Genomic DNA, 15,612 nt, shown 5'->3' on the forward strand with positions numbered 1-15,612 from the left:
AAAAGGGAAATGACACAATGAGATTTATGTTTAAAATGATCTCCATGGCCATGGAGAGTGTAAGGAGCTTAGGGAAGGAGCAGGGAGATCCATCAGGAGGCCATTACAAAAGTCCAAGCCGAAAGTGAGGGTGGCTCAGGCTCATGATGGGTCCAGGTGGACAGAAGTAGCAGGATTCGGGAATTTTACAAAGATAGAACCAATAACATTTGCTGACAGATTGGATGCAGGATGTGTGAGAAAGACAGTAGTTAAGGATGACCCTCAGGTTTTTGGTTCTAAGGGTTGAAAACTGTAATAGGCTGAATAATGGCTACACAAAGAGATTCTGTCCTAACTCCTGGAACTTGTAACATTTGAAAAAAGAGTGAATTTTATCTTATATGGTAACAAATCTCATTAAATATTTTGGGGTTATTCCAGATTATCCAGATGGGACCAGGATGCCATTTAGTGTTTCTATATGAGAGAGGCAAAAGGGGGCTGGGTACAGTGGCTCACACCTCTAATCCCAGCACTTTGGGAGGCCAAGGTGGGAGGATCATGAGGTCAGGAGATTGAGACCATCCTGGCTAAGACAGTGAAACCCTGTCTCTACTGAAAATACAAAAAATAAGCAGGGCGTGGTGGCGGGTGCCTGTGGTCTCAGCTACTCGGGAGGCTGAGGCAGGAGAATGGCGTGAACCCGGGAGGCGGAGCTTGCAGTGAACCAAGATGGCACCACTGCACTCCAGCCTGGGCAACAGAGCGAGACTCCATCAATCAATCAATCAATCAATCAATCAATAAAAGATGACACACACCAGAAGCAGGATGCCATGTAAAGGGGAAGGCAGGATTTGGAGCGACGCAGCCACAGCCGGGGAATGCCACACCAGCAGCCACTGGAAGCTGGAAGAGGCAAGGATCAGCTTCTCCGTTTGAGTTCCTTGAACAGGGGTTTCCAAACTTGTGGCTTCCCTGGGCCACATTGGAAGAATTGTCTTGGGCCACACATGAAATACACTAACATTAATGATAGCTGATGTGCTAAAAAAAATCACAGAAAAGTTTCATTATGTTTTAAGAAAGTTTACAAATTTGTGTTGGGCCGCGTTCAAAGACGTTTTGGGCTGCATGTGACCCAAGGGCCGCAGTTCGGACAAGCTTGCCCTAAAATGAGGGGCAGCTGTGCCAACACTGGATTCCAACCCAGTGAAATGGGTTTTGGACTTCGGTTCCTAGAACTAAGAGATAACACATTTCTGTTTTAAGCCATCAAATTTGTCAGAACTGCCATAGTAAAAGAATACAATGCAGGAAAAGATTCAGCAAAGATACCTGCAGCAAGGCAAAGGCCATCAGTATATTAGGCCACTCATAAATGAAATGGGACACGGAGAAGTGGGCAAGAAGTGCAAAAGGCATGGGAAAAACCAGGAACTTCAGTTCGAGGAGAGGGAGAGGCTGGTAGAAAAAGCGGAAAGAGGGGGAGGAGTTGGAATTAGCTGTTGTTTCTGGACTGTGGCGCCTTGGCCAGATAAGCATCTTACCTTAGTCCTGAGACAGGCCTACAATTCAATCCAAGTTGGATTTTTTATGTATTAATTGAGCTTTGCCAAAACTGTGCTTTTCTTCTTTCAAGTCTAAATTCAAGTCTTGAAATGATTCCTTGGCTTAAACTAGATGGTTTTCCAGTGCTGCTTTCTTTCTACTCAAAGTTGACTTTTATTGACTGGCAATAACCAAGTATTTGTGTGATTTGTTTGCATTTGGATTTAGCCTGATTTAACAGGGCAAGCAGACTAGTCTCCCTGTCTCAATCCCCGCCTGCCAACCCACCGACACTATCCTTTCTTGGAGTTCCTGTAGCCTGGAGTTTAAGGTCTTTTTATGTATTTGAGGGTACAATTTTAATAAGCAGTATTTTTTTTTGCTTTTTTTTTTTTTTTTTTTAAATATTTATTTATTTATTTATTTTGAGACAGGGTCTTGCCGTGTTACCCAGGCTGGTCTCAAACTCCTGGGCTCAAGCAATTCTCCTGCCTCGGTCCCCCAAAGTGCTGGGATTACAGGATTACAGGTGTGGGCCACTGTGCCTGGCCGATAATTTCTTTAAAGTACTGCTTTTCAGTTACTTTTTTCATATCCACTTATCCTATTCGCACAGCAGTAGGTTCTCTGATTTTTAAAATAACTGTTGTGTTGAATTTCTTAAGCTCACTGCAGTCAAGGGAGTTGGGTTCATTCTGGGTGAGTCTGGGTTCAAAATCAGTGCTTCCTCCATTCCCTAGAGCCATCTACACAGGCAGAGAGCCTACTCTATCTTGGTCAGGACATGCTCCTAATATTTGCTGCCAAAATCCCTTCCCTTTGAATTTGCTTTTCTTAGACATCTGTTCCTTTCTCTGCTCCCCTTGAGCTGTTGGCCTGTGGTGTGTGTTGAATGTATCTTTTCATGTCCTCCACATGCCCGCCTCTCCCACCCCAGTTGACCAAGATCACGCCAATGCCTTCTAAGTGACTGACTTTTCAGTGTATTTTAGAGGAAGGCTGGGGTGGTGGGTGGGGCACTGGGCTAGGAGTCAGGACTTTTTCACACAGTGGCCTGAATTCAGATGCTGGCTCTGCCACTTATTTCTGAGTGGCCTCAAACAATTTTTGTAACCTTTCTGGTTAAAATCAGCTGTGTTCCAATTGACCTTAGCTCTGGCCTTTGCTAACATTAAATGAGTGTTTTCACCACTCTGAGCTTTAATTCCTTCACATAGAAAATAAAGAGATCGGATAGACCAGATAATTGCCACATCTTCCAAATCCAGGATTCTATAGTTCTAGTAGGAAGCAAGGAAACAAAACATTTCAGTTTCTTGTTTGGTATAAATGAATCATCTTCTTCTTTGAAGTCCTTGTTAATCAACTTTCCCATATGCCAGAATTCATCACTCCCATTGGGACTTGTGAAAATGGGAAAACATCTGAATAATGGCTATTGCTGGGGCTTTGGAACCAGACTGACCTATCTTCTTCCTTGGCCGCATGCATATTCTGGACACCTGGATAACGTACTTAGCACCCTAAGGGTCAGTTTCCCAGTTTGTAAACTGGGGTTAGTAACTGAACATCCCTCACAGAGTTACTGGAATGACTAAGTGAGATAATTTATGTATAGACAAAATGCCTTGCCTCTAAAAAAATTCAGTGATGTTAAACTATTGCTTTCTTTTTATTTACTTGTTTGTTGAAATAATTTATATGTGAAGTGTCCACATTTTATGCACCTCAATAGATCTTCCATCTATATATACCTATGTAACAACCCCTAGAACAAGATACAAAACGTTTCTAGCACAACAGAAGGCTCACTTTTACTCCCTTTCAGTCAATATCCAACTCCCACCAAAGTAACCAATTTTCTGACCTTTATCGCCATAGATTTGTTTTTCCTGTTCTCATTCACATCTCTCTCTCTCTCTCTCTCTCTAATCTTTCTTTATTTTTGAGACAGAGTCTCACTCAGTCACCCAGGCTGGAGTACAGTGGTACGATCTTGGCTCCCTGCAATCACCACCTCCCGGGTTCAAATGATTCTCATGCCTCAGCCTCCTGAGTAGCTGAGACCATAGGCACGTGCCACCACAATGGCTCATTTTTGTATTTTTAGTAGAGATGGGGTTTTGCCATGTTGGCCAGGTTGGTCTTAAACTCCTGATGTCAAGTGATCAGCCCACCTCCGCCTCCTAAAGTGCTGGCATTACAGGCATGAGCCACCACACCTGGCCACTTCACATGAATATAATCATACATTTTGTGATCTTTAGAGTCTGGCTTCTCTCAATCAACACTGTATTTTTAGTGAGATTCATTCATGTTGCTGCAAGTAGCAATAACATTTTGGTCTTCATTGCTGTATAACATTCCACTTACTGTATACCACAATTTATTTATATACCGTTCTATTTATGGACATTTGAGTTGCTTCCATTTTTTTGCTGTTAAAAAATAATTTTCTATGCGCTACTTACGCATGTCTTTGGTGTATGTAAGCACTCATTTCCATTTATATATACCCAGAAGTGAAATTGCGAGGGCATAGAGTATTTGTGAGGTTAACTTTAGTGGATCCTACCACGCAGTTCTTGGCAGTACAAGCAGTGCAAGTGCTTGTAACAGTTTACATTCCTCCCAGCAGTGCGTAAGGTTTCCAGTTGCTCAGCTGCTTCACCATCACTGGGTTTTCTGAGTTCTTTTCATTTTAGTCATTCTAATGGCAATAGGGTAGTATCTCACTGAGCTTTCAACTTGCATGTTCCTGATGACTAATAATGTTGATCACCTTTTCTTGTGCTTTTTGTCCATTTTGATATCCTCACTTGTGAAGTGTCTATTCAGGTCCCTCGTACCTCAAAAATGTTAGCTATTATTTTGTATCATACTAATTGTGCTTTTAAGTTATTTGTATAGCTATCTACTCTCCCAGTGGACTATAAGCTCTTTGATATGCAAGGTCTATGTGTCACTCATTTACGAATTCTTACTGCCTAACAAAGACTCATGTTATACATTTGTTGAATACATTATCAAATGTCTAGGACTCAGCAGATCATGGCAAAATGTCGCCATCTGGTGTCTGCAGTGAATGAGATGTGGAGGATGCAAAGCCAGCTGGCTGGATAATTCATTAGGCTTTCCACGTGAGCTTTCTCTTATGTACAATTTAAAACATATATATATTGCAAATTGCCTCTGCATACTTGATTTTAAAAATATTTTCTATATATACTTTCATTTTTAAAAACTCAAAGTGCAAACTTGTGGAACAGAAAAAGTTCCACAATGACTACATTCTTTACTAAACAATTTACTAAACTAAATTCTTTAGTAATTGTTCACATTTTTAAGAGTTGGGTGCTGTATTCATAGAGAAAACAGTTAATCAGTACTTAACGATATTCTAGTCCTGAAGTTTATTCAAGAGACATGAGGTGCTCATAGGCTAGTAAGGAAGAAACAAAAAAAATCAGCCTGGAGTATTATAATAAATGCCTTAAAATAGGTATCTGTTCATTCGTTCACTCACTCATCATTCAACATATATTACTGAGCATTTATTCTATACCAGACATTGTCACAGGTACTATAAACCCAAATATGTGTGTCCTGAAGTGTGACTGCTCTAAGAAAACCTATAGTAAAAATATATATATATAATTTTTCAAGGATTTGGAACTTAGGTATGTTTTCCTTTGAGTATAAACTGCTGTAGACAGTGGGCCATGTGAGACCCCAGGTTCTATTAGGGTTACACATAGAACAAGATGGCCCTAGTTGAAAATACTTTTCCATAAAGTGTTACTGAGGTGGGGAGGAGGTGGCGAACTTCACTGCTCTTCGCAACTCTTTCTTCCTTCTACTCACTGCTCCTCAATGCGCCACCGAGACAAATGGTAACAATGGATGGATCAGGTTTGTTTGTTTGCTTTTTGAGACAGGGTCTTGCTCTGTCATCCAGGCTGGACTGCAGTGGCATGATCACAACTCACTGTGGCCTCAACCCCAGGCTCAAGCAATCCTCCTACCTCAGCCTCCTCAGTAGCTAGGACTATAGACATGTGCCACCGTGTCCAACTGATTAAAACAAAATTATTTTGTAGATATGGGGTGTCACCATGTTGCCTAGACTGGTCTGGAACTCCTGAGCTCTAGCGCTCCTCCCACCTCAGCCTCTCAAAGTGCTTGGATTATAGATGTGAGCCACCGCACCTGGCTTGAGTGTGAGCCACCGTGCCTGGCTGGATCAGGTTTAGAAACTTTGTAGTGCCATGGGTAAAGTTTCTGTCCAGGCTACAGGCTAGAGCTCACATGGGTGTGACCTCCCAGTCACTGACACATTGTTAGAGAACATAGGCTGGGGTGGTGATACCCTTCTGACAAAGGCCAGTAGTGGGTGCCTTAGGCTGGCAATATTTTAAGCACTGGGAAATATGATACCACACCTTTCCTCTTATACTTTTTTTTTTTTTTTGAGACAGGGTCTTTCTTTATCACCCATGCTGGGGTACAGTGACACTATCACGGCTCATTGCAGCCTCAACCTCCCAGGCTCAAGCAATCCTCCCATCTCAGCTTCCTTAGTAGCTGGAGCCACAGGTGTGTGCCACCACAACCAGCTAATTTAAAAAATTATTTCTTAGAAACAGGGGTCCCGCTATGTTGTCCCGGCTGGTCTGGAACTCCTGGGCTCAAACGATCCTCCTGCCTTGGCCTCCCAAAATGCTGGGATTACTTGGATGAGCCACTGCACCTGGCCTCCTCTGATGCTTCTTGTGAGCAGATGTATTCTGCATTTCTTCACAGCAGTTCACAAAAAGTGTCTATGACCTCATCACCCAACTCTACTAAACCCGTCTCTACTAAAAATACTAATTTTTGTATTTTTAGTAGAGATGGGGTTTCACCACATTGGCCAGGATGGTCTCCATCTGACCTCATGATCCACCTGCCTTGGCCTCCCAAAGTGCTGGGATTATGGACATGAGCCACCACACCTGGCCAATCACCCAACTTTTACACATTCTCCTACACTTCTTACGTTACAATGCAACAAACATTTATTTATTTCCTAATATAAACCAAAAATTCTGCTAGATGTTGGCAAACAAAAATGAAAGACAGTGTTTGCCTTCCAAGAGAAAAGGTAACAGATGATTAACATATGTAAAGGGCTATGACAGAAGTATATGAAGGAAATATGAGAGCTTGCTTCTTGGATGAAGTCTTAAGAATAAAAAGGAATTATCCGGCAAGAGTGGGTAAGAGTGGTGGATGGACGGTAGGAGCTGCATGAGCAAAGGGCGTGCGTGCAGAGCTGTTTGCATTCCATCTTCAACATGCTGGGGAGCCATTTTAACCCGAGAAGTAACAGATACAAATACATATTTTAAAAATTTATTGGCAACCATATGAAGGATGAATTATGGCATGGTACCATTGGAAACAATAAATCTGTTAGCATGCCATGGTAATAATTCACATGGTGAAGACTCAGTCAATGCAGTGAAAGTGAGGGACGAGAGATGAGACAGGGGCACAGATGTGGTTCCTTAAGGATAGTTTAGTATTAGTATCACTGATAGATATGAAGAGCAAGGGAAAAAGAAAAATCTGGGACAAATCACAGGTTTCTGATTTAGGTCAATGGTGGACAGTCACTTTCAGGAAGAAGAATAGATTCTGGAATACCAGCTTTAGTAAGGGCACTAATCCCTTCACCCTGCCCACTCCAATTTATATTCACTTCCAGAAAGGATGAATGGGATTTTGGTGTAATAAGAAGACAGGTTGGCCAGGCATGGTGGCTCATGCCTGTAATTTCAGCACTTTGGGAGGCTGAGGCAGGCAGATCACTTGAGCCCATGAGTTCGAGACCAGCTTGGGCAACATGGTGAAACCCTGTCTCTACAAATAATACAAAAAATTAGCTAAGTGTGGTGGCACATGCCTGTAGTCCCAGCTATTCAGGAGGCTAAGGTGGGAGGATTGCTTGAACCCAGGAGGTGGAGGTTGCAGTGAGCCATGATTATACCCCTGCACTCCAGCCCAGATGACAGAATAAGACTCCACCTCAAATAAAACAACAACAACAAAAGGTCAATAAATTGAGCATGGTGCTGTATTTTTCAGCACCTCAGGCATTCTGATCACTTTTACTTACTTGTTTACATTGCTCATGTCAGAGTGCCTTAAGGTGTATACATTGCCTCACAGCTTAGTTGCCAATGAATGGTTTGGGTCCAAAAACCTCACTGGTTAGCAGTAAAAAGCTTTAAAAAATTTATAATCCCAGACATTTCCCCATTTCCACCGTTTTGCAGAATTAAGAGTCCCTGTGGACGGAGCGAGCTTTCGGCACTGGGAGTCGACCTCTAGTGGTAATTCTTTAAACTGCAAGTCCTGACCTTGGTGATTTGGCTTAATTTGCCAGAATCAGGACAGCTGAGTTCAGGTTTTGGTTACAATGAAAAAAAAAAAAATTGGCTTCTAAGAGATCTAGTAATATCTCAGTTTTACTTATGAGAGGCCTTAGAGCTAGGAAGTAACTCACATGCCCAAGGTCATACAGCTAGTAAATGATGAAGGTAGGATTCAAATCCTGGCCCGTAGGTTTATTAATCCAGAACCAGTGCTCTTAACCACTACCCTGTTCTGCCTCTGTTGTTACTTAAATCATCTCTTTAGGCAAAGTTGACCAACGCTTTTCTTTCTTTCTCTTTCTTTTCTTTTCTTTTCTTTTCTTCTCTTTCTTTCCTTCCTTCCTTCCTTCCTTCCTTCCTTCCTTCCTTCCTTCTTTCTTTCTTTCTTTCGTTCTTTCTTTGTTTCTTTCTCTCTTTCTCTCTTTCTTTCTGTCTGTCTCTCTGTCTCACACGCTCTCTCTCCCTCCCTCCCTCCCTCTCTCTCTCTCTCTCTTTCTTTCTCTTTCTCTTTTTTTTCTTCAAGTTCTCACTCTGTCACTGAGGCTGAAGTGCCACTGTGACCTGATCTCGGCTCACTGCAACCTCCTCCCAGGTTCAAGCGATCTTGCATCTCAGCCTCCTCAGTAGCTTGGACTAGAGGCATGTGCCACCATACCTGGCTAATTTTTGTATTTTTGGTAGAGACGGGGTTTTGCCATCTTGGCCAGGCTGGTCTTGAACTCCTGAGCTCAAAGGATCCACCTGCCTCAGCCTCCCAAAGTGCTGGGATTACAGACGTGGGACACTGCGCCTGGCCTTGACCATCCCTTTTATATGCTCTCTAATATATCTACTGTAGCACATCTCATACATTAGAGACCAGTTTTTCCCACCACTTCATGAATTCCCTGGAAGCAGAGCTCTTAGTAAGTACACAATGAATGTTTAATGAACAAGCAGATATTATAATTCTACTCCGCAGACTCTTTTTATTTTATTGTATTTTATTTTAATTTTTATTATACTTTAAGTTCTGGGATACATGTGCAGAACGTGCAGGTTTGTTACATAGGCATACACATGCCATAATGGTTTGCTGCACCCATCAACCCATCATCTACATTAGGTATTTCTCCTAATGCTCTCCCTCTGCTTGCCCCCAACCCTCTGACAGGCCCCAGTGTGTGATGTTCCCCTCCCTGTGCCCATGTGATCTCATCGTTCAACTCCCACTTATGAGTGAGAATATGCGGTGTTTGGTTTTCTGTTCCTGTGTTAGTTTGCTGAGAATGATGGTTACAAGCTTCATCCATGTCCCTGCAAAGGACATGAACTCATCCCTTTTAAGGGCTGCATAGTATTCCATAGTGTATATGTGCTGCACTTTCTTTATCTAATCTATCATTAATGGGCATTTGGGTTGGTTCCAACTCCTTGCTATTGTGAACAGTGCTGCAATAAGCATACATGTGCATGTCTCTTTATAGCAGAATGATTTATAATTCTTTGGATATACAGCCAGTAATGTGATGGCTGGGTCAAATGGTATTTCTGGTTCTAGATCCTTGAGGAATCGCCGCACTGTCTTCCACAATGGTTAAACTAATTTACACTCCCACCAACAGTGTAAAAGTGTTCCTATTTCTCCACATCCTCTCCAGCATCTGTTATTTCCTCAGTTTTTAATGATCGCCATTCCAACTGGAGTGAGATTGTATCTCATTGTGGTTTTGATTTGCATTTCTCTAATGACCAGTGATGATGAGCATTTTTTCATGTGTCCGTTGGCTGCATAAATGTCTTCTTTTGAGAAGTGTCTGTTCATATCCATCGCCCGCTTTTTGATGGGGTTGTTAATTTTTTTCTTGTAAATGTGCTTATGTTCCCTGTAGATTCTGGATTTTAGCCCTTTGTCAGATGGATAGATTGCAAAATTTTTCTCCCATTCTGTAGGTTGTCTGTTCACTCTAATGATAGTTTCTTTTGCTGTGCAGAAGCTCTTTAGTTTAATTAGATCCCGTTTGTCAATTTTGGCTTTTGTTGCCATTGCTTTTGGTGTTTTAGTCATGAAGTCTTTGCCCATGCCTATGTCCTGAGGTATTGCCTAGGTTTTCTTCTAGAGTTTTTATGATGTTAGGTCTTACATTTAAGTCTTTAATCCATCTTGAGTTAATTTTTGTATAAGGTATAAGGAAGGGGTCCAGTTTCAGTTTTCTCTGCAGACTCTTATAGCTAGCTATCTACATAACATCTCCACTAGAATGTCAAACAGACATCTCAAACATCCCATGTCCAAACTACACTCCTGATGATGCTAAAGAGATGTATTCCTCCTGCTATCTTTCCATATTAATCAATGGCATCTGTCTTTTTCCATTTACTCAGTCCAAAACCATACAATTCTCTTTAACTCATCTTTCCCCCCAACAAATCTCACATTTACTAGCAAATCTTGTTAATTCTACTTTAATTATATGATTTGAACTCTACCTTTTCTCATCATTTCCACTGCTCCGCTCCTCATCCAGACTGTGCATGTGTTTCACTTAGGTTACTGTATTAGCCTGTCAAGTGGTGTCTTAGTGGTCTCGTCTTGAACTGCCAAGAATCTATTCTCAGCTATCAGCATATTTATAGTTGTTGTGAGATGATATGTGAGTTCTTTGAACAATACCCTCTAGTGGTTCCCCATCTTATTCAGAATCAAAGACACAATCATTCCAAGCCCATGTATCTGGCTCCTCATTGTCCCTCTAAGAGCGTCTCCTATTACTCTCCCCTCTCTCCCTGGGTTCTAGGCTCACCGAGCACATTTCTGTCTCAGGGACTTTACACTAGCTATTCACTCTCTGGAATGCTCTTCCATGAATATTTGCATAAATTGCTCCTCCAACTCTTTCACATCTTTGTTTAAATGTCACCTTCTCAGTGAAGCCTTCCTGGATTATCCCTTCACCCATCCGTAGAACTTCCCTTCCACTTTCCTTGATTAATTTTTCTTCTTGGCAGTTTTTTGTTCCTTTTAATATGTGATATAATTTAAATAATGCTTTATTTTGTTGACTGTCTTTTCTCACCATACTATAAGCTCCATGAGTGTGGGGATATTTGTCTCTTTTGTTTACTGCTACTTCCCTAATGCCTCCAAGAGTAGGTATTTATTACATACTTTCTGGATGCATGAAAGAAAGATGAAGAAACTCATCCCACAGTACAGGAACTGTATGTTCTGAATGATTGTATTAGGTGTGCTCTGTACATTTTCCCCTGTCTTAAGTCTATGATTCCCTGACTCTGGGGCCCTCTAGTTGATATGCCCCCTATTAAACTACAGGCACATTTTTATTAAGAAAATTCATCACAATAAGTATTTATAGAGAGCAATAATTATTTGTAACTTTTTGTTGGTCAGTTTAGCAACAAAGCTTCCTACGCTTAGCAATTACGTGCAATCACTTTCCCGGATCATGTAACAGTCTTCCAATGTGAGAATAATGGATGGAGCAGTATTTTTATTTAGATTGAACTTTCGCTGTATTCTTTATGGTAGTCCTGATCACAGAAAACGATTACTTCTCCACCATGTCCTCTCAAAGAAATCAAAAAGTTGACTAGTTGAAACTTCCAAACCACTCTTCAAAAACAAGAAACAAAAAACAAAAATATATCAGGAAATAAACATGAATATCTAAGGGGATGTGAGGGTGTTGTCAGTTCACTTTATTAATCAGCTTAACACAATCCAGCCTAACAAAACAAATTAGAGCTTAAGTCAAAGCCACAAGGGGTTAAAGCGGTTGTAGGAGGTTTGAGAAGCGCCATTGAGCCAGAGGTGGAGTCTAGTCAATCTCAAGCTTGCTGCACAGTTAAAGCCGACCATTCTACCTTCCCTAATGACGCTTTACTTGAACCCTCAAATCCTCCCAGAAGTCCTCCCTGGTTATTATTAACCATCCCCTTCTCTCAATTCCTAAGTCCAACTCTTCTCTTCCTGAGCCCATTTCTTTATTCCACATCCCTCATTTTCAGATGGTGAACACAGAATTTACCACAGGAGAAAAGAGAAACCATCAGTCACAGATTGCCTTAATTTTCCTTTCCTTCCCCTTCTATGAGCTGAACACATTTTGTGTTCACCTGAACATCTTTTTCTTTTGTCTCAGAAGGAAATATTTTTCGATGCTAAGCCCTTCACCTGTACTTTTGATTGTATGCTCTTAAATTTCCTTCCTCGATTATCTCCTCTGCCTTTTTAAGTGTCTCAGTCTCCTCTTGTTCCTTCTCCTCAGCTTATATAATTTGACAATATGTGTAAATACACCTCCTCGCACTATGTCCGGAAAACAGCAGGTGCTCAGTAAATGGTAGTTCGACTTCCCTAAAGCTTCAAGTGTCCCTTAGCGTGAGAAAAACCATCCATTCTTGACACTGCATCTCCCCAAACTGCCACACTCCTTTTCCTTCCCAAGCTTTTTTTTTTTTTTTTTAGACAGAGTCTCACTCTGTCGCCCAGGCTGGAGTGCAATGGTGTGATCTTGGCTCACTGCAACCTCCGTCTCCTGAGTTCAAGTGATTCTCCTGCCTCAGCCTCTCCGGTAGCTGGGATTACGGGCATACACCACCATGCCCAGCTAATTTTTGTACTTTTAGTAGAGACAGGGTTTCACCACATTGACCAGGCTGGTCTCAAACTCCTGGCCTCAGGCGATCCGCCCACCTCGGCCTCCCAAAGTGTTGGGATATTAGGTGTGAGTCACCACGCCTGGTCCTTCCCAAGATTCTTACAAAAGCATTCTCTATTCCCAATTTCTCTACTTTTACTTGCTTATCTAAGTTTTGTCTCACATTATATAATTGATTGAATTATTTAATCAAATACTCTCTTTTGGGTTTTTATTTAACTTGACCGTTTTATGGCATTTGACAACACTAACCAGTTCCTCCTTTCCATTTTGTTAAAAAAAAATTCTTGACTTTTTTCAACACTTCCCTCTGATTCCCCTTTACTCTCTGCTGTTCTTCAGTGTTCTTTGGTGGGTACTGCTCTTCCTCCATCAATGGTTCCTTAAATGTTGGTGAAGCCCAGGTTTCTGTCCCTAGCAATTTTCTTGTCAATCTCTACTCACCTTCCTTCTTTAAAATGTTCCCTTCCACACCCATTCTCTGAACTGTCGCCTATACTGCAGATTGCTACCAAATCTATATCTTCTTTCCAGATTTTTTCTAACAACAGAGCTACTTCTACTTACTGGACATTCTAGCATTGCATTACATTCTATATAACCAAAACTGAGCTCAATATCTTTCTCTTATGCATTTTTCCTGTTCCTATGTTTCTGAATTGAATAATAATGTCACTTGTCCCCCAGATCCCCACAGTCCTCTGTGCATGTTGTGTTTTATTCATCTTTGCATCCTCCACCTCATCCCCTCGCTTCTGGTTCATTCAAGCCCATTATAGTTTCCAGTACACAGAAGATACTCAAAAGCTATTTGTTGAATGAGTGCATAAATAAAACCCTTTCAGAAGAATAAATCTATAAGCAATCAAGGGTGCTCTTGATTTTTCCATAAAGTTACATAGGACATTGTAAATCACCCAGTTGATCATTGCTAAGAAAGTGCTTGATCCTATTCTCTATTATCAGCTTGCAGGAGAAAGGAGAAACAAACATGTTTTATGCCTTGCATAGACAGGATGACTAGTCTTAGAAGACTTTTATAAAAATGAGCATCTTCCGAGTCAACATAAATGTAAAGTGCTGAAAAAATGAACTGTGATTCCTGCTTGGGGACTGGCAGAGTGAATTTTTGACTCCCATTCTTGACCCCTCCTAATACACAAACCCTTTGCCATATAATTCATCAGTCCCTCCCACTAAAGGCATTGGTGAAAATTCTCATGCTTTGACTTTGGGCTCTGCCATGTTGTTTTTACTAATGGATGTTAGCGGACTGGAGGCATGAGGCTTGACATGCACTTGGTGCTTGGGTTTGGTACCTTTTGATCACCATGAGAGTAACATACATGGCTCACCTCACTAAGCTCAGGAGGAGAACGGGAGATGTGTAGAGCACAGCTACCCCAGCTGACCCACAGACCATCGGGGAGAAGCAAAGCCACCCCAGAGTAACCCAGCCAAGATCAGTTTCTGAAACTCTAGCGAATCTGCAAACTGTATACACCCAATAAATGCTTGTCATTGTAAACCACCACCAAAATTTTGTGTTATTGTGTAGCAGTATTTGAATGATACAAATAACAACTGGCTTTTTTTTTTTTTTTTGACGGAGTTTCTTGTTGCCCAGGCTGGTGTGCAGTGGCGTGATCTCAGCTCACTGCAACCTCCACCTCCGGGGTTCAAGCGATTCTCCTGCCTCAGCTTCCTGAGTAGCTGGGATTACAGGCATGTGCCACCATGCCCAGCTAATTTTTTGTATTTTTAGTAGAGATAGGGTTTCATCATGTTGGCCAGGCTGGTCTCGAACTCCTGACCTCAGGTGATCCACCCGCCTCGGCCTCCCAAAGTGCAGGGATTACAGGCACCGGGCCCAAAAGGCTTCTTTTACTCCCTTTCTTCTTCTGATTGTTGGCATTCTGCATCCCTTCTCCTCAGTTCTCTTCTGAGCAATCTGCTATTGTGAAAATAATTGGCTTTAGGGTCAGAAAGTTGTGACTTTGAACTCATTCTGTGAATGACTAGGAGGCTTGAATATGTTACTTTTCTCCTTTGAGCCTTGGTTTCTTAATCTGTGAAGTAAGAAAAAGATACCTGTGATGACTCAATAAGCTACAGTAAGCAACCAGCATACAATAATCAGGCTACACTCCAGAACTTAGTGTAACTGACCAGAAGGGATCACAAACTGAGCAAAAGCAGCGGTTCCTTGTTCGTTCTGCACTCTCCTCATACAAAATTCCATTCCTTTCCCCCAAATTTGTTCTTCTTAGGCTCAGGCAGTTTTACCGTAGTGTGTTCTCTCTGCCTCCAGCACTGTCGTAAAGATGATATTTCTTATTCCTTTAATGGCTGTCGGCTACATCCATTCTCCAGGGACAATTCATTTTAAGGAGTGCTTTTTATGTTTGGCCTTCTTCTTTGAGGTATGTCTCCTGTGTGTGTGTGTGTGTGTGTGTGTGCCTACACAGTCATGCATCACTTAACAGTGGGATATGTTATGAGAAGTGTGTCATTAGATGATTTCGTCATTGTGTGACCATAGAGTGTATGTACACAAACACAGATGCTATAGCCTACTTCACACCTAGGCTCTATGGTACAGCCTATTGCTCCTAGGCTACCAACCTATATAGCATTTTACTGTACTGAATACAGCAGATGATTGTAACACAATGGTAAGTATTTGTCTATCTAAGCATATCTAAACATAGAAAAGGTACAGTAAAAATACAATGGGAAAGATAAAAATGCTCCACCTGTAGGGCACTCACCATGAATGGAGCTTGCAGGACTGGAAGTTGCTCCAGGTGAGTTAGTGAGTGAGGGTGAGTGAATGTGAAGGTCTAGAACATTACTGTACATGACTGTAGACTTTATCAACACGGCATACTTAGCCTACACGAAATTTTTACAAATATTTTTTCTTCTTCGATAATAAATTAACCTAAGCATAGTGTAACTTTTTTGCTTTATAAATTTTTAGCTTTTTAAATTTTTGG

This window comes from Piliocolobus tephrosceles, chromosome 13 (genome assembly GCF_002776525.5).
Source record: "Piliocolobus tephrosceles isolate RC106 chromosome 13, ASM277652v3, whole genome shotgun sequence".
NCBI lineage: Eukaryota > Metazoa > Chordata > Mammalia > Primates > Cercopithecidae > Piliocolobus > Piliocolobus tephrosceles.